The 14,588-nt window shown below is 36.2% G+C and overlaps 1 long non-coding RNA gene across 2 annotated transcripts in view; it reads right to left on the bottom strand.

Moving 5' to 3' along the window:
* Positions 1-717: 717 nt before the first annotated feature.
* Positions 718-14,588, bottom strand: part of LOC104910997 — a 28,770-nt gene continuing 14,899 nt past the window's right edge. The window contains exons 5-6 of one of the 2 annotated variants that reach the window (XR_004159828.1): positions 5,514-5,625; positions 718-2,913 (exon numbers count right to left, since the gene is read on the bottom strand). This is a non-coding gene — a long non-coding RNA (uncharacterized LOC104910997). Of the gene's footprint in view, positions 2,914-4,318; positions 5,626-14,588 lie in introns of those variants that run through there. The other variant, XR_002114967.1, reaches the window with a different exon arrangement.

A 14,588-nucleotide genomic window follows, 5' to 3' on the forward strand; every position in this document is an offset into this window, starting at 1 on the left:
AAGTATTGTGAGGGTAAGGAGCAGACTGGGGGCTCACTATATCCGGAGCACAGTCTGTCTGTCGATTCCTCTCCGTCACTTGTTTGCAAGGCGACTGGAGGCCACATGCCCCATAGGGAGCCACAGTCGCATGCTGGGACCTCGGGGCCGATAGGGCCTGGCACCACCAGTCAATTTCCTTCTCACAGTCCTTGATGGCCCTCAGCCTCTCCACCTCTTCCCTCAGGCAGGCCACCAGACTGAGAAGGTCATTTACCTGGTCGCACCTTACACAGGCATTGCCTCCATCGCCTGGCACTTCAAGGGCCAGACTCTGGCACTCATTGCAGCCAGCAACCTGAACGCTAGCATGCTGCTTTGGGATCTCAGTCTGGATCGCCACGCTCTTCTTGGCTACAGCCCTCCTCTTACGTGTGCAGGGGACCTCTGTCTGGGTCTCCACATGTTTCCTGGCAGTAGCCTTCCGCCGGGACGCAGCCATGGCAATCCAGAAGACCCACTAGCACCAGCACAATCAGAGTAGCGTTACCAAGTGTGACTAATAGCTCCGCCCTGTTACTGAAAGTGCTGGATCTGCCCACGCTCTTTTACAGGTCGTCGATGGGTGCAACTGCAATTACCACCCTCTTCACAGAGACAAAAACCCCAGAAGAAGAAGGGCAGTTATATGTAGAGCTAATTTCAAAAGCTTTCAAATAAATAAAATGGTAACAAAATTGTTCTTTTTATTTTCAGCACCAGGTGAAGGTTGTTATCATGAGAAAAATATGTAGTATGCTACTACAGCACTGAGGATCTTCAGCTAAGAGGAAATTTGGTACTGTTCGCTATTGACAGTGACTATGGCAAAACATACAGAAAAACTCCCATAGGCTCTCTTACTGCCATGAACATTGTTGCATTAAAAAAATAAAAGTGAGCTCTTCCTAAGAGCGTAGTCTCTCCACATTCTCCTAAAATGAACAACCAAAATGGCAGTCTGGTTGAATTTTGAAGATTAAAACAATTTTCCTCCACCTCACCAAAAAGAAGGTATTCCTTCTGAGACAACTGAAGCTCATTAGAGCAGCCCTTCAAGAAAACATCTTGACTTCATCATGCCTTTATAAGATCAAATCCATCATAGCAGCAGACATGAGTGCAAAATGAGTGTATTTCAAATAGTTTACATCTCTGCGATATTGAGAGCTCTTTTCTCTGAAGGCTATCAGAAAGTGATTCAGAGCTCCTTGAACAAAACCTTCTAACTTGACTTGATTAATTAGTATAGTCAGAAGCCTCTTACAAGACTGGTATTATAACTTAATTAATTGCCTGATGTTTTTTCTGCCTGATTAATGGTCTTCAAATATAACATCTGATCATACAGTAAAGCAATCATCCACACCTCTAATGGCATGCAGATCATAAATGCACCAATAGATTGGTGTAAATAATGTACACAAAGCAGTCTGCTGCTGCTGCCTCTGTTGTTCCAGCATGTAGTACGCATTTTAAGGCATTTTTCTATGCTATATGAAATCCTAGGTGATTCGGATGACCCACATGTTTAAACAGAACTTCAACACTTTGGCATCTGTTAAAATGTGTACATATACAGTTGCTTATGCAGGTGCAGCTGTGAGTCAACCCATTTTACAGTTTCAACTAACATGGACCCATTGCTATTTGGTGCCTGCCTAGGGTAAGTAGTAGGTTAATTAATTTACGATGAAAAATCACACAGAGTCCCTCTGCAGGATCTGATGGAGTAGCATAGAGAATGTGCATTGTGTCAGAAACTGGTTAACATGGCTTAAAATGAGAAATTCTTGCTTAAGATAGCTTCCAAGGCACCCAATCTCTCAAAAGTAGTTGCTATCTGTGAACTGCAGCTTTAATTCCTGTAAGCTTCAGAGAGAAAACTGAATTGTGCAGTCTTCTATCAAGGCAGTAACTGTCTTCTTATTTGAACACTAGCATCTTTTACAAAGTCCCTTAAATTAGGAATACAGATTTTATGTTCCAGTTTTCAAAATGTGAGTTCAAAGTCAAGCCTTGGGGGCTAACTTCTAAATTTAAAAAAATGAAGTAATTAATATCCTTAGATTCTAATAAATATTTCCATGACTATAACTTGTTCTTCCAGATATTTATGAAGAATAGAAGGAATGATTTCCAATCTCAGAAAAAGGTGAATTACAATTAATTTTTCCTCCCTTATTTGTTATTGCGTATTCTTCACAATTTCACAATTAATGTCCATAAAATACTTTTAGCTTCAAAGCTATGAACACACCTACTGCACATATTGGCAACCATGCCATGTTAAATTCTGAGAAAGTTATTTGATCTGAAATTAACTACTTTTTACCACATTAGAACATTATGCATTCAATTCCATAGGAACAGGTTATATTTTCATGTATTACAGAAAAAATAATAGTAACTAAAGATCATAACTTCACTTAACAGCATCAATATATTCCTATCTCTTCAGACCAGACACTAAAAAGAAACATCGTTCACTTCATAGGTGGTTACATACATCCCTCTAGCAAAAGTATTTAATGATTTATAATGGTGATTTCTAAAACACTTTTTCAGACAGATTTGTGGGAGTTATTCTGGGTACAGAAAGACACCTTCATTTCTTGAGACTGCAAATCTGGAAAGGTATTTGACAAATGTGAAAGATAAAGTCATGTTCTGGAATCAAGACAAAATGGAGAGTAAAATGTACCTGCCTAGGATAATGGCTATTAAGCTATTTAGAATGTTTTCAACAGACAGCACTCATTTTTTATCCTCTTTGCATGAAGAAGCCAAAATGACAAAGCACCCATTTGTGGCAGTTAGTGACCAATAACGTCTGAAGCACGCAGGACAGAAAATTCTTGTGTTTATTTTTGTCCAAATTAGTTTGAAGGACACCTGAAAGGGAAAAAGATCATCAGAGTCAATCCCATGATGGATATTCTACTCTGAATAATCTACAATATTCCCTAAATAAGGGGGGAAAAAAAGAAAATAGATCAAAGATTTGTAGTAAAACTTGAAAAAGCAAGAGAAGAAAGAGGCTATTCTTCCTGGCTTATCAGCAGAACATTCTGTCTAAAGCCAGAATTTTTATAGTAATCTAAATCCCTACATAGGACCACTTGATACATCAAGCTGATCCAACTGGCAGCCAAAAGAGCCCATTGGATGGCCTGACTTGACTAATCAGCTTTTTCCTCAAAGGAAGCAAGGCAGCAGATGAAACTGAACATAAAAATGCAGTGGTAGCATATAAACACTCAAACCCAGGTCCTGGTGCAGCCCATGCCTAAAGTCCAGAATTAGGTCCAGTTGCACAAACAGAAAGCCTACACTGGCAGATGGTAAAAGGATTGCTGTGCGAAGCCTAAACAAAATCATAACGAATGGACAATTCAGCCCTGAAAAAGCAAACAATCTTTTATCTATTGTTCTGTTGTTTCAGGGCTATGTCTGCTGCCTGATTCCTACATCATATACTCTTTGTCTTTAATACACTTAAAGTAGAAAGATAGTGCATTCTTGGAAGTCTGAAAAGCATAATTTCCAAAGCTCATAAACTTTGGTTATCATGTTACTGATTCCATACCGTGCCACTAACTACACTTAAATTCATGTAATACAAAAATCTTGTATGAGATTTGATGCCTTTCCCTTCAATCAGTTGTGAATTTATACGATAAATACTGTTATATACGTAAGCAAAATAAATAAATAAATAAATAAATTCTTTGTCTTCAGGGACATTAAACCTAACATAGGATGGACTTGTATATTAGTTTGTTCTAGAAGCCATTAGAACAGTAATAAATTGTATGTCATATAAGAATAGAGCTACTGAATGCCTTTTGAATCTGCTACTGGTAATTCTTGCTGTCAAAACACAGCACATAACACAGCCTCCAAAGAACAGTTGTAGAATGTAGCTGAAACTGATGAAATTGTTTTGCAAAGGGTGAGTAGTAAATTGATCTGCATATTTATTATTCAGATTAAGCATTCAAAAAAATTTCCTATTCTATTAATGATCTGAAAACATCCAGAAAGCTGTGAAGAAATAGCCTTTTGGAATTTTATTGTTTCATGGGCAGAGCTTTGAATGCCAAATGGAACTTCAAAGATGCTCATATATTTGCTAAGAAACAAACAAGTTGCTTTCCTAGTCCTCATTCTGTTATGCATCTTCAACGGCTATTCTTAACAGCTAAAAATAAATATAAAAGCTTCCAAAAATATAAATAAATTATTTGAAATTAAATATAAATTTAAATAATCTAAATACTAACATGTACTTGACCAACTAATGCATCAAATTTTGTCTTATTTTACACTTCCACACAAACTGGCTGCAATGTACGTGCAAAAGATGGCAAATATAACTAATGCTGTCACAGCTGCATTTATGTGAATATATAAGCCAGAAAAGATTTACTGGGAGACATAATACCTTTAATTAGATCAAGTGGTGCAACTGTAAAAAGAAAAAAACAACCTCCTAACAAACATTTGAGCAAGCTTTCAAACACACAACGCTTACTTCTAAATTAGTTAGTATGTATACATGTATACGCAAATAGACCAAGCATATAGAGTTAAAGAAACACTAATGACAGACCTATGTCCAGGTTTAGTCCAAAATTTACTCCAATTTACTCCAAAATTCATGCATTTCAGAAATCTGAGATGGCACAGTTACATCAGATTCATTATAAACAGTTCTGGGAGAGCAGATTCTTTAGCCCCATAGGCAGTGCTGAAAATTAAAACCACAATCTGTCCAGCTCCCTCTGTTTGCCAGTTGTAATTAAGTAGACTTTCACAATTCATATTTTTCCATAATATTTTGCGTATGATTAAGGTGATTTCTTTTGAAACTAACTTATCAAAACACATTTTCCTATTTATAGTAAGAGAGGACTTGTTTAATTTAGTTCTCAAGATATCATGCTGAAGACTGATATTTGATATTACAACAAGCAGTTTGTTTGGAAATTGTAAACTGGCAGATTTTCCTTGCATTAAGACAGATGCACCAGAAGTACATTCTGCTCACTGTTTTCTGGCAGTATGAAAAGTACATTACTATATAAATAAAAGATTTAACCATGCTTACAGTTGCAAAATTTATATCTGCTCCTCCAAGTATCTGTGGTCCAGTGAAATTCAACTCCCTGAATGAACCTTTTACAAACACAATAAACTTCCTTCAGGCAAGAAAGCTGCTTTTTTATTTATGAGCATATAGTTAATATTACAAGCAGCTATGAAAGTGAAGAAAAAACATCAGAACATGTGAGGCATCAAGACATTCCAAAACACGTATGCATAAAAGAGGCTTTTAAAGTTCAGTTTTAAAAATCATTCTGTTTTGGACACTATTTAAAAAAAAACATTTTTTTAATACTAAGCTACTGGCATAATGATATAGTTTAGAGTTATTTCTAGCTGCATCATTCTTAAGAATATGAATAAACAAGTAAAACAATGATGGGAACCTCAGCAAGTCTGCAGAAGTTCCTCATTTTGCTTCTTGAGGTATTCAAGGCTTGTAGAAAGCTGCAGGACAGCTGCTTCTATGTTGAAACATTCCTGACTAAACTGCACCACCTGAAAATGTCAAAACCAAGACAAAATGAACATGAAAGCTGAAGGTAATGCCAGGTCTCAAAATAATTATCATTTATTTTAAAGGCATAAATAGGAATTAAGTTGGCCCTCTGCAGAGAAACAAGTTTCAAATTAATGGGACTCTTCTGAAAAAGTAATGGTGGATAATATCCCCACGAAGCCAAATGTAGTCACTGTTTCCACAAACTGCTATTGGATATATTTCACGGTCTTAGAAATGTTTCCTCGCTTTATAAAGTTTCTTATTAAAATAAACATATAAAAATTATTTTTAAAAATATCAATCCAAGCATTGTTTTCTCTAAGGACCTAAATCCAGCACAAGCTATCTGCACATTCTTCTATATCAAATCATTTGTGGAGTTTTTCCCTCACATCCATACAATCTGTTCAGTCATTGTTCACATATATTTATGATACTTACCCACATGTTCTCATTAACTAATCACTAATTATCTCTCTTGATAGGCAACGCTATCCTAGATTTTCATTCTCATTTCATGCATGATTGTAATGTTGACTACAAGGTTGTAGAATATCCCCTCCCCACCACCACCACTCTGAGTAAATCCCATCTGATACAGCATTGCTGCAGCCAGCCATCGTCTATCTGTCACAGTCTGTCGGAAAAAGAACAGCAGTTTACCGCTATTCTACAATATTAAGGACATTGTTGTAGAGAGAAGCAGTATATCACACTAATCACATAATTGAAGAAACTGTATTTCTTATTCAGCATAAACTGGCAATTGTAACTCCAAGGAATCACTCTAGGTGTTCTGAATTAAATTAAAATTTTTCTCTAATAGTTAGTATGTGCCAAAGCCCAGCTGGGCAAAATGGCTTCTCTGTGTGTATTTTCCATTTTGCTTCAATTCTGTTAGATTGTAGGGGATTTGAAATTTCTCATGGGATGATGTTCATTGCAAAAGTAATTGAGATAGCACAACTTCTGAGGTTTCTGAGCATTAAGAACAAAAGTCAATGTTACGTTTGCTTAACTAGAATTGTAAAATCTTTGCAAAGCTTTTAACATTTATTATCTCAGTTGTAGACTGAAAACACTAGGTAATCAGGTAGGTTAAAAAGATTCCTAAGTGTACAATTGTATCCCTAGTAACAACTTTAGATAGAAGTCTCATAACAGTAATCTAATCTACAGCACCTTTCATCCAAAACACATTTCACCTATCGTGTTTCTGACTGAAATGCAGTTGCCAGGAAAAATATAACTGCTTAATAAAGCAGAGAAACCAGAGAAAGTTTAGAGGACAGAATTAAAATGAGTTTCAACTCATTTCAGCAAATTCAAGAAGAAAAATTAAGACTTCTGTTTTATCAGACTATTCAGGAAGAGCCACTATCCATCTTACAAAGGCCTGTAATTACCATAAGTTGCACTTAGCACACTGAAGACCTCAGTAATTTTTGGGCAGGAGAGAAACAGCGTGAAAAATTCAACAGCTTTTCAAGTTTATATGCAAAGAGCAGGTTTTAAAGTGCTTTCACTTTCCACTCCTATAGGATATCATAAACTGTTCCTGTTTCAATTTCAAAGTCAGGTTAGCTTAACTTGTGGACAGTTTCAATATCTTACTATATACTGAAACAGAGGAAAATGGAAGCAATGACATCCATTTTCAGTAGCAGTCTGTTGTCTCCCTCCTAAGCCAAGTACCTCCCTGTCCTAATATGAAACTGTTACTGAAGGTCAGGACTACTGCTGGGCCAAAGCTGAGATCTTATAATTGGGTCGCACATACAACAGGAACAGTCACCAGTAACATAATGTCTGTTGGCTGTTCATGCAAGAATTTGTTGCAATTCTTTCTAACTGCTGACAGTCTCTGGATTATATTTCTATTTTTCTACACTTGGCAGAATTATCTGCATGCATTACAATATACACAGGGCTCAGGTTTGACCATCTGGCCAACGATGTCAAACTGAGACATTTTCCAGTAGCGGCATCTGGGCTCCCTACAAAAAACAGCGTGTTTGCAGCTTTGGGCCTGTTATATGGTAGGGCTACAGGTGCATATCAAGGCTGGCAGATTTCACATTGCCCTCTTTTGACTCATCTTTAACTCCCTAATATTTTCTCTGTAAGGCTGTGTATGAGCATATTTATTAGGGAAAGGTCTAATAAGGAGCTAAAGCTTATCCTATGTATTTCTCCATACACTGTATATCACAGTCATGCACTTGATACTCAAGATAAAACTGCTACATGGGGACAGGTCTGGAAGCACCTAGCTCTAGAAGGAAAAGCTCAGCTTTCAACAGGTGTGTAAAGTAACAATGCCCATACAAATATCAGTTTCCATTTAAGTCCAAGTTGTTTTTTTTCTGCATACTTGTGTAGATACTTCTGACAAATGGAGAAAACCAGGGTTGAACGGGATTCAGCTGTTTTGGAAGGAGTAGCTATTTGCAAAACAATCATTACATTTAAAACAATAATAAAGAAAAATAGGTAGTTAATGAGAAAAGACAACTAAAGGTGATGATTCCTGTTCCCTACATGAAACAAATACAAATACATAACCGGGACAGAAATATGTGGTTTTGCATGGAGACAGAAAAAGGCTGTCAGATTCAAGTCCATAATTAGTCACAGTACACCTTCAGCTGTGTAGCAACTTTGGCTACCATGGTACATATAATAAATGGTTGCACTCAGATACCATTCAAAATAATCACAAAACTATCTATACTCCCCAGTACCTGGCACATGTCAAACACGGACAGATGCTATAGTGTTTATTTAAAAGGGAGTTAAAATAAAAGGAAACATAAAGACCGGAATTAAAGACTGAACTCTGTAGCCTCTACAGAAATATGCCATAGGATTTTTTCCTCGTATATTGTATGCCATTTATTTCTGAGTGACCTTAGTGAGATGTACTTTAGAGTTCAGGGAGTACCTTGTAACAAAAGATCAGGAAGAAAACCACATAAGCTAGTTGATAAGCCTGATTTGTCCCTTGGAATTTTATCACCTTTTAAAATCACTTTACAGAGAGAAATGAATAGATAACTTTATCAAACAGTCTAAAAGTATATAAATTTAATACTTATTAATGTATTAACATTAGCAATCTCATCAGAAGATAACTTCTCTGTTTAATTCTGCCACAGCAGCCCCGCATGTGGGAATAACTGCAGTAATTGCTTACCTCAGACTAGGAAGGCTAGTCTCAAAATTAACCCTGGGCCCTCTACAACAACTATTCCACAGAGACTATGCAATATATCTGCCAGAAATACAAGTGCACAGAGCAGATGATGAGTTCATGGCAGAGCTTTCGGATGAATTACCCACATATCATGAACAGAAAAGGGAATATCTTGCTATTATACCAGCAGGCCTAAAGATACAGTAGAGTGCTAGCCCCCAAGTGTCAGGAACAAATATGTCCCCATGGAGGACTACTGTGATTCAAAGTGCATAAAATATATCCCTTATATACAGATGCTGCTCGTCCTGTGTTTTGGAGAACCACAGCAAGAATTTTGTGTTTGAGCATATGGACGAGTTATTCATGCCCTATCTACTCAGAGAAACAAACAGCCAAGCTAGATGGCTTGCAGGGCAGAACAGTTGGTTCTTTTCCCCCCTACAACCTAGCAAAAGGCCAAAATGGTGGTACTGAATTTTTATTTTAATCAGTTAATAGATGCAGTTTCTGACTGTCTGGCCTACTGAGGGAGATGGAAAATTTTAACCACATACTGTGTATTACTCAACTGATTCACCCTTTTTCAGCTTTCCTCTTAAGGCAAGTGGTTCTTGTCCTCCACACCACCACGGCCACCTCCCCCAAGAAAAGACTGTCTTGCATATTTCTGTGACAAGGTTGGTTGTCTTGAGCAGAAAACTCATAATTCAAACCGTACCAATTCAGTGTGCACTGAGCCCTGACAGGTCAAAGAGAACAGATCAAATCCACTTGATACAACACTGCAAAATGTTATATGTTGCCACAGATATCTGTGACCTTTTGCCTGGACAGGTAATTAATTTTGGTGAAATAACAAATCTTGAGGAAAGGATTCAGTATTACAATGCTATAGTCGCTAAACAACAGTTTGCTTTCTAAAGATTTTTAAAAAATGTTATGTATTATTTGTGACAGTTTAACACATCTATGTCCTTTTCTATCAGCATAGTACATTGTGCCTTATTGTTCATCATGATCTGCCACCAGGACCAACCCATCTGATACACGGTCTTTCAAATATAGTAGTTCTAACCTTAGAGAGAGAACAAAGGCTACAAAATCCATTTATCGCATAAGTGTCATGCTTAGAGTTCATTCTTATAGATTTTTCTAATCTGGAGACTTTGGGGAATGTTTTATTTTTTTATTCATTTTCAGATATAAGGTGCAGCATAACATGAAACCTACATTAAATGAAAATATTACTGTCTTGAAATGAGGCTTTGAAAAAAATGTCTATTTTAAGAGTTGTACAGCTGACTGCTCTTCTGGTCCACCTGACACACACTCTGAACTAATGTGTATCAAAAAAGCATGCTTCTATTTGTCATTCTGTACTTACCAGCTCAGCTCTTTCTGCTTCTAACATTATCAGCAGTTCATTTTGCTTAGATTCTGCAGCATGAATCAAGGATAACTGGTATCATAAATAGGTTGGAAGAAATAAAAATTAGAAAACCAAATATTGAAGTGATTAAATCTATCTTTCCTAACAGATTAGAAAGAGATGGAAAACTATACCTGTGGTGCTTCATTGAAAGTCAGAATACGTCTCTGATTCAATCCCTGAATACAATTCTTAATGCTAACTTCATCAATACAAAAAGTATTCTGCAACAGAGTAAAGATTTAACCAACTTTTCCATAAGTAAAAATCAGAAGAGTACTGCGTACGTATCTGAGATCAGAGAAAGCCTCATTTATCTTACCTTGAGACTTCAGGATTCAACTGAGTGTAAGCAGATATAAAAAACAAGAGTAAGACATTTCTTTCTTCAGTTGTACTCTGACTTTTTCACATTTATAAAATAGACACTTTCTTGCTGTTAAGACTCAATCTTGAGTATAGGTTTCGCCCCTGCTTGGATTTCAACTAGCTACAAAAATAACGAGCTGCTTCCCAAACTCTTATTTTAAAGGACTCATCTTTATTAACAATATGAAAATAATGGAACAAGTTTCAGCTATCTTCATCAATTTCTACATGGCCCCTTCAGGGCCTTTTCTGTCCTAGCTCCCCTGGATTCATAGACATTTTCCTTATCTTTTAGGTTTGGGCTAGATTTAATTAGACGCTTGCTAGCACAGCTCCATTCCATTCAGCTCAAATTTCTGGTACCATAACTATCACCAGAATCACTGAACATGACATTAGCAATCACTTGGGAATTTAATGTAGGGACAAAGACATAGTTTTGAACAATATAACTGAGGAGTCCTGAATTCACTGCTGTAGTCTCACAGCACATCACTGTTATACATTCTCTTCACATTCACCAGTGAAGTGAAGTACAGTGAACATATAGAAGTATGTTACTCATCAGTAAACATTTTTCTGACAGTAACATGAACTGCTCTCAAATGGAAAGGTACTTACTTAGTTTTAATAGTTTTCCCAGGTACATATGGTGCTCCTCTCTTTGCAATGGGTTCATAACCTGCGTGCCTACATATCTCTTCAATGCAGTGATAAATGCAAGAACACTGAGATACCATGAAGTGGTATAATATTGATGCCTACTACACCTACAAATAAATTGGATGCATCTAAAATTTTAAAAACATCTTTCCTGGTTCTCACGCAGGTAAGCTTTAATCTGATTTTAATAAACAGAAATTATGCATCATGCCTACCGTAAATTACAAAAATAAATATAACCCAAGAAAGACAAGAACAATCTGCATTCTGAGCTGAACTTAGCTGAATGACTGTTGTGATCATTTTCTGTAAATACTCAAATTTGAAGCAATTTTTACTATTTCTGTATTCCTTCTGTTAATGCATTTAACATCCAAGAAAAGCAAACTTCAGTGAGAATAATCGCACTATAAAGCAAGCCCAAAGCTGTGAAAACCTTAACATTAGTTTTAACATCACAGTGTGTAATTCCAAGTTTGCTTATTTCAGCGTAATAGAAACTTAAGCTTCCCAAGTACAGAGAACAATCTCTGGTCAACACAAGTTAACTCTAAGTTTACAACAAACAAATCAAGAGTCTGTTCAGAGTAATTACACATGGTTGATTTAAACTTCAGATTATTTAATGATCTGTGTTCAGATCAAATTCTGTGGATTACCTAATCAACTCCAAAGGAAAAAGGGATTTATTTTGCCTTAGTGATTTCATTTTTAGAACACTACTCTGGGATTAGCAGTTTTTCCTGCCTATACTGGTCTTCTGAAGCTCCTGTCAGTTCCACAAGGCACTGGCTTTCACCACTTCAGAAGGCTCACACCCAAAAGACTTGAGAACTTGTCAGTGGAGCAAATTGCTAAAGCCTACCAGCACCTGGCTTACGAATAGTTCTCCATTTGAGGTTCTATATTTTGGATCATCTGAATAATATTTCTTCCTGTAAATTTTTTGAAAGATTTTAGAAATAGTGTGTTTCAGTGAAATTTCCCTTCCAATTCTTGAGAGCCACCTACTGGAAGCCCAAATCTCAAAGTCCTTCTCATCATTGTAGTACATATCAGCGGTATCACTCCTGATGCTTTTTATAGTAGGACAGATTCCACTTCCTTGGAACTCAGACATTTTATTTATTTATTTTTAACAGCAACGTGAACCAGTCTTCAAGATATACAAATCAAGGTAGTAAATGAAATAAAAATAATAACCCTAGACAGAATAGGAATTAAGTGTTGAACTTTGCATTTACAGTCAAGAAGAGCAGGTAACAGCATTTGCAAGTACCATACAGTTATTCATGTAACTGCAAAGTGCCTAACTTATTATGCCAATGCTCTGGTTCAACTGAGATGCCAGAAACAAACTGTTTCTGAAACCAATCATAGCTTGATATATAAAAGCTAAACATCAACTTAAATTAGTCAGTTATTTCACAAATCTAGAATTCACTCTGAATTGGTTCCAGCATAATCTTTAAGCTCAGAAAAGTTCAGCCAGTATCTGAAATTACAACTGCAAACAGATAAGTAACAAGATATTTTTTTTTTAAGCCTCAATCAGATGTCAAAAAGACAGATACGAAACGGCAAAAAGGTGAAATAAAGCAGCAAAGCAGCAGCATGGACAGAAAAAGAATATTATCTTGTCCAGAGTGAAAAAGGACAAGATTAAAAAAGGCATGTACACTTACATCAACATACTTGTTTCCTTTTAGAAGTTTTCCTGGCAAATCAAGACAGTAATAATAAACCTGTTCTACGAATGACTTAATAGAAAAACTATTCCCTGAGATGAGAAAACTCTTTCTGCTCTGTTAGCATACAACATCCTGTGTACTGAAACTAATGTCTTGCCTGGCCTGCCAAGCCAGTCCTGCTTTAAACGGTTATAAAAAATATATTTAACATATACAGATAGTATACATATAAATATATTCTCCAGTGATACATCTAGGCAGAGCAAAACTGGGAAGTATTAACTGAAAGAAAAATTATGTCCAGTTCTTTACCAGAAGCCATAGCTCCAATAAAACTTCATCTGACACAGACCATCATTGCCATTTATCATGATATAACAGCTTTACAAGCACAGCAATATCTTGTTAACAAAAACCCTTGGAAGCTTCTAGTCTCTTGTTGCATTGGTAATCCTGAGACAAGATGGAATAACACTAAAAATATCTATTTTCTTCTGCAGCATGCTTAAGGATATTTAGTATGTCCATATACAGGACATTTATCAGTCAAGATAGTTTGCTTTGTAGATAATCTATCGCTATTCAAGATTTACTCTGGAAATGAGAAAGGAGATCACTCTTTTTGTTTGTACTTCCCCAGTGCTGAAGCTGATTAGTTTGTGAAAAAGATGATAGTGCACTTCATCAAGACATTCCAGAGAACATAATCAAGGCAGAATATATGCTTCCTGAAGTACTTATTCTCAAGAATCCCACATGCAAGCTTTATATCTTCCCTAGCAGGAGTTCTGCAGTATAATGAAATAGCACTGGGATGAAAACCAAGTATTTGCCTTTAAATATGAACTGGCAAATTGTTTATGCCTCTTGGGACAAAGCAAAATTATAAGAAAAAAAGATGTATTTCTGCTTGTAAAATAAATATAATTGTAACTTGCAACAAACAAGGAAATGAAGATTCAATACTCCTGTCGTGATAACTTTTTCATGCTTTCTGTCAACACTTGCATGCTTATGTAAACACAGGAGAGTCAGAAGCCAAAGGAAAGCTGTATAAATTTTAAGAAACAAAACCTGCAAAGAAATAAAAATGGAAAGAAAAAGTGAAGAGGTGGAGATTTCTGAGAAAGAGAAGCAGAGACATCCAGTTTGGCTTTAGATACAAAAGGACCTTTCTAAAGTCCTAACATGTGGTTTCCTAAGGAATTCAATATTAGCTTTGTCATGTCTCTCTCCAGAGAAGGCATTCAGTAATGAAAGCTTTTAAAAAGAAGAAATTTAAAAATTCCTTAAATATATTACTCCTTTAAATTAAGCAAGTTTGAAAAGGTGATTATTATTCTGAAAGAAGAGGTCTTTAAAGGACTCTATTATAATGACAATGAACTGTGTTAAGGATACTGATTTTAGTTTCAAAAGCACTCAGAAGAGGAACAAGAAGGGAAAATGTTGTTTGTTTTCAATTTACGATTTTCAGTCTTACTATAAATAGGCTGAATACCAGAAGTGGAAAAAAAAAAAGGTTTTAGATTGTTTCATAGTAACAACTATGGTTGTTGAAATAGATGATTACACATCAGATCTCCCTATGAAGGAGAAAAAAGCATT

The sequence above is a fragment of the Meleagris gallopavo genome, chromosome 5 (assembly GCF_000146605.3).
Source record: "Meleagris gallopavo isolate NT-WF06-2002-E0010 breed Aviagen turkey brand Nicholas breeding stock chromosome 5, Turkey_5.1, whole genome shotgun sequence".
NCBI classification, from domain to species: Eukaryota; Metazoa; Chordata; class Aves; order Galliformes; family Phasianidae; genus Meleagris; species Meleagris gallopavo.